The sequence below is a fragment of the Pinus tabuliformis genome, chromosome 6 (assembly GCF_031772625.1).
Source record: "Pinus tabuliformis cultivar Carrire ecotype Pingquan chromosome 6, CPIR1, whole genome shotgun sequence".
Taxonomy (NCBI): domain Eukaryota; kingdom Viridiplantae; phylum Streptophyta; class Pinopsida; order Pinales; family Pinaceae; genus Pinus; species Pinus tabuliformis.
This window is the reverse complement of record NC_142292.1, coordinates 295,675,127-295,681,026: the sequence shown is the minus strand read 5'-3', so window position 1 is coordinate 295,681,026 and position 5,900 is coordinate 295,675,127.

Here is a 5,900-nt window from a genome sequence, read left to right as displayed (position 1 = left end):
GGTTGGAGCTCCTTCCAAAATAATTTGAGATTATTTTTCCCAAGGAAGATTAGTTCTTCCCTCCTTGAAACCATGAAATCATCCTTTTTCTTGCTTAATGACTGCTTGTACGATTTGAGCTTTATGTTATCCTTGTTTGACTCTTTCCACATTATCCTTGCCTTTTTGCATTCCTCGTCAAACCAAACATTAACCGAAAAACAATTTGTTTCAGACTTCTTAATTTTTGTTCTTTTGCACTTTGCAAGTGCGCATTAAATTAAATGTGTTAATTCATAACTATGAAGACTGTGAATTGTAATTTTCTCCTTCTCAAAGAGCCTCTCTATTGTCATTTTGAAGGTATTACAATTTTCTGGCATCAAAAGAATTCTGCCCTGTGGGAGATTTTGTTGGACATGCTGAATTTTTGACTCTAATTGTTTTTTTCCAATCCAAGAGAAACATAAATAAATTGGCTTGTGATCTGATTTCAAATCCCACAGCTGATCTCCAACCAAAAATTCTTCCATTTTCTCACACAAACCATGCGAGTAAATTACATAATCTACCACACTTGCTCCATTGTAAGTATTGCAAGTGAAATTACCGGACTTTGCCCATCTAGTCAAGCCATTACAAATGACCATATCAAAGGCCCCACATAGAGTAAGCAATTGTTCACCAAAGAGATTGCAACCCTTGGCCTTTGAAATTCTTTCCCACTGATGATTACTTTCTTCTGTAAGCCAATTAGGGTCACAATCATCTTTACAACAAAGAATGCTAGCTTGCTCACTTGTAGTCCTAGCATTGAAATCACCCACTATAAGGACTTCACTTAGCTGCGAATATGTTGCAATATCCGCTTTTAAAGTTGTAAATGGATCGTTGTGGTCAAGCCCTCTACCTTTGTAGATTTTTGAAACCTGTGGCGCAAAATAGCATGCTGCAATTCTGATGTGGTTTCCATTTTCTGATATTTTAAACCAAATGAATTACTTATTTGAGTCTTCTTTTTCTAACTGAATAAGACGACCTTCTTTCTCCCTTACTAAAACCATGATACCCCCGTGCCCTTTGCCATTCCCTACTGCCTTGTTCCACACTGCCATCTTCCAGTATCCTTCAAACAAAGGTGTATTGCACCCTTCATGCTCATGTGTTTCTATGAGGCAAATTATGTCTCTATTTTCCGCAATAGGCCCTAACCCAGGTCCTCGTCTCCATGGATAACCTCTACAGTTCCAACAAACTAATCTTAAGGAAAGTTGTGTATGACTTGATTGCTATTTATTTTGACATGCAAGACTCACATTTGAGTCTTTGTCCCTGTTTTCCCATACCAACCTTGCTTTCTGATTTCCTGTTGAAGAGTTTGTTGCCTCTTCTTTATTACCATCTTGCTGCTCTGTTCTGGAAGGAGGTCCAAATTGCGCTATCACAGCTTTGCCTTTATAAATCCATGCTCTCTTTCCTTCATCTCTTGCTGCCCTAACCTTTAAAATTTTCTCCCTTCTTTCCTCCTGTTGTTTTACAGTTAAATCTTCTTCTAAGAAAAAACGAGAACCCCTCAAGAGATGTTTCTTGCTTAGAATAATATATTTATCACGCAAGCTAGGCATAATGACTTTTATGGGCCTGGCTCTCTCCCCGTTAAACTTACCCACCCTCCATGGTTGACATATTTGTCCTTGCCATAGCAACTTGTCTCTTGCAAGGTCAAGAGTAGTTTCATTTTTCCCATAGTCTTTCACCCCTTTAATAATTATGTTTGTTGTCCTATTTTGTCTTTCCTTGCCTTCACTATCTTGCATGTTGTCAACCTGAATATTTGTTTCTCCTTCCTTATTAGCAGAATTGCTAATAACTTGAGCCCAAGTTTTGGAAACTTTAGTGGAATCTCCTTTCGTTCCTTCTCTTGCGTTCTCTTCATAGTTGTTTATTTGGGCAATCATTTTCCCTTTATCCTCGGATGATTTCACATTCACCACCACTGTACTTTCCACTACAGATTTCTTTATGTTTTGCACATCTGCCTTCATGCGTTGCCATTCTGTCTTCCCTATCAGTAGAACTTCCAGTAGCAATGCCACTTGTTCTTTTAAATTTTTATTGCTTTCTGCTAACGCATTGTTCTTAGCCGTTATTATATGAATTTTATGATCTCTTTCATGCCGTTTAGCTTCTAAAACCTCCAACCTTTGTTTTGCATTTAACAATTCTTTCACATAAAGATCAGATGACCAGGTGAGAGGTGTGGATGTGGGACTATAAAAGGCAAAATCATCAATGAATTTTCCTTTGGACTTCTTGTTGCCACGTGCTTGTGGAGGAGACTTGTTTGAGTGCTTTTTGCGACGGGCTTGATTACTTTTCTTTTGAGACCGTTTCTTCCTTGCTTGCTCCCATTTTAGACAGGCTATTCTTCGTTTTAAAATGCCCCGATATTGTTTGGCATTGACCCAAACCCACTTCCCAGCTTTGGCGGATGAGGCAATTTTCACTTGTCCTAAATCATTTGTCTCCACATGTTCTGAAATTTCTGGTTCCTTTGTCATGTTTGAATGCATTTGCTGTTGCTCGCTTGCTGCTCGATAGTTCTGTTGCATAAAATTTCTCTACTCTCACACTACTCACTATTCACTGTTCACTGCTCGCTGCTCTCACTGCTACTCACACTGCTCTGCTCTGCTCATACTGCTGACCACACTGCTCAATGGTTGGACAAAAACCTTTGGCTAGTTCAAACCCAGCTGCTCCTCCAAATTCAGACATGTGCTAAATCGACTGTCAAATCCTCCATAAATTATTCCTCTAAATGTTCCTCTAAATATTCCTCTAAATATATAAAACTAAAATAATCGTTCACTCTAAAGAAAGAGAAATATACGAAGTTTATATACATATATAAAATCCGAATTTTTTCGGTTGGGAGCCGCTCATTAAGAGTACATGGTAGGTTGTTAAGTGGCCTGTATGGCACTTAGCCTAGACCTTTATAAACTTTTGAGCTTAAGCGAGCCCCGAAACGTATTCGCATTTGTAATGGACTTTGTTGGAGACATATGTATTCGTATTTGGAAGGTACCTCTCTTAATTCCTTAATACTCTGACCTCTAAATTCTAAATTTTGAAACGTGAAAGAAGAGAAATATGAGCAAGAATCTAAGCTATCTTATCCTTTATATATTTTTCTATAGTAGTTATCTTATCCTTTATATATTTTTCTAGTTATAACTATAAAGACTTATTCTTTATATGTATATTTTAGCTATAAATATAGGGCTTAGATTTCACAATTTTTTTTTGGGGGATAATTTGCTTTTTATTCAAATAAATATAATACTATGAAAACTAAAGGTTGGTGACCTATATTTTGATTATATACGTCGGCAAATATATGTTTTGATTATGTACATGGCATTTATCTTTAAGTATTGTTAACTTTTTTTTTTTTAATAATGATTTATTTTTATATTTTATATAAGATTTTAATGAGTTTTATTTATAAAATTAAAAATTAATAATTTCAAAAAATTATTTTGAAAATATTATAGAATAGTTTTTAAGAAATATTTTTGTTGATAATTATATTAAGATTCATTTGTCACTAAAAATAAATCTCGATGTGATTATCACCTAATTTTTTTCTTAGAAACTAGATATAGATCACATAAGCTTAAATTTGATCATTATATAATAGATTAAACAATAATTTTAAAGCCACAATGGATCGAAAGGGAGGGCTTCTTTGAGACGGTGAAAGCAGCTTGGGCCTCCTCCATTACAGGTTCACCAAGCTTCGTTTGGGAGCAAAAGCTGAAACTCACCAAAAAAGCTTTGAAGGATTGGATCAAGAAACCAGTACCCAACCCCATCTCCCAAAGAGTTGCAGCAGTCCAGGCTTTGCACTCCCTACAAAACGACATGGAAAGCAAAAATATTAATGAAGATCTCCTGGACATGGAAACAAAAGCGCAGAGAGCAGCCTACCAATCCTTCAGAAAAGAGGAAGAATACTGGAGATTAAAGTCTAGAAGTCTGTGGCTAAAAGCCGGGGATCGCAATACCTCTTTCTTCCATCGGCAGTACCGGGCCAGATTGTCAAGGAATTATATAGCAGAAATTAAGACATCGACGGGCCAAACCTGCAAGGGCTCTCAACAAGTCAAAGAAGCAGCTGAAATACACTTCCAAAATCTTTACAATCCGGATGCTCAAGGTGAAGAAGCGGATGAAGCAGAATTCCTCACCCACATCCCTTCCTTAATCTCTCCGGAGGACAACTCTGATCTTTGCAAACCTGTTTCAGAGGAAGAAATAATCAAAGTTATTTGGTCTATGGATTCCGACAAGGCCCCCGGACCGGACGGATTCACCATTCATTTCTACAAAGTATGCTGGGATATCATAAAATATGATCTTCAAAAGATGATAAGGGGATTCATGAAAAAAGCTAAAGTAGGTGGCAGCACCAACTCAACCTACTTAGCTCTGATTCCCAAAGACTCTAACCCGGAAACCTTTGCCAGATTCAGGCCAATTTCGTTATGTAATGCCTCCTATAAGATCTTGGCAAAGCTGTTGGCCAACAGAATAAAGCCCTTGCTTCCTCGAATTATCTCTAGCTCCCAAGGAGGCTTCGTGGAAGGTAGACACATACTGGACAACGTCATCCAAGTGCAGGAGACCATACATTCAAGCAAGCAGAGAAAAGAGAAAGGTATGCTCATAAAGTTAGACATGGCGAATGCGTTTGACAGAGTCAACAGAACATTCCTCAGCAAAGTTTTGCTCTCCTTTGGCTTTTCCACACAGTTTGTTAACCTCATAAAAGCCTGCACGAATAACCCATGGATAGCTCCCCTCATAAATGGCAGGCCTGCCAACTTCTTCAAAGCCAAGAGAGGCATCAGGCAGGGATGCCCGCTCTCCCCCTTTCTATACATCATAATGGCTGAATCATTAAGTCGAAAACTCGAAGCTGAAAGACTGTCAGGATCCCTTCCGGGCCTCAAACCCACCAGCAGAGTAAACCCTCTGAATCATGCACTCTTTGCAGATGACTCGATTCTTTTGGGGGGCGCCTCAACCAGAATAGCAAAGGCCTTCGACACGGTCATCAGAAACTATTGCAAAGTCTCAGGAGCTTTGGTAAATGAAAGAAAAAGCGAAGTCTACAGCTGGAATACTGATCAACAGGAGCTCAACATTATAGCTAATACTCTTGGATTCAAAGGGCATTCCCAATGGGACAGAATCAGATATCTTGGGCTTCCCATAATCTCAGGAGTGAACAAGAGGTCGCTTTGGAGCGACATAATATGCAAATTCAAAACCAAGATATCGAAATGGGGAGGATACTGGTTAACAAAAGGAGGTAAGGTCATTTTAATAAAATCTCAGCTGTCTTCCTTAATAATTTACCAAGCAGCTTTCTTGCTCGCCCCCAGAAATGTCATGGATCAAATCTCCTCTTTCCTCAGAGACTTCCTCTGGCAAGGAGGCAGGGGCAATGATAAGAAGCAACACCTGGTAAACTGGGATACTGTCAAGAAACCCATCGACGAAGGAGGATTGCAAATTCGCGACCCCTCCCTGGTCAACCTTGCCCTGGGCAGTAAAATCTTGTGGAAGATGATTAAAGAACCAAGTCATCCTGTAAGTGCCATATTGAGGTCAAAATACACTAATAAAGCTGAATTCAGAAACCTCCAGCTGGGATATACAGCCAACAGTACGCTGCTGTGGAAACTCTGTTATAAGAGTAGCAATTTCTTCAAACGAAATGCTTACAGAATTCCAGGGAACGACAAGCATACTCGCCTCTGGCAGGATCGTATAATGGGGCGAAATCCACTAATCGAAAATGAGGAGATCTCCGATTTAAGGGACTGGCTAGTATCAGTTGGCAAGTT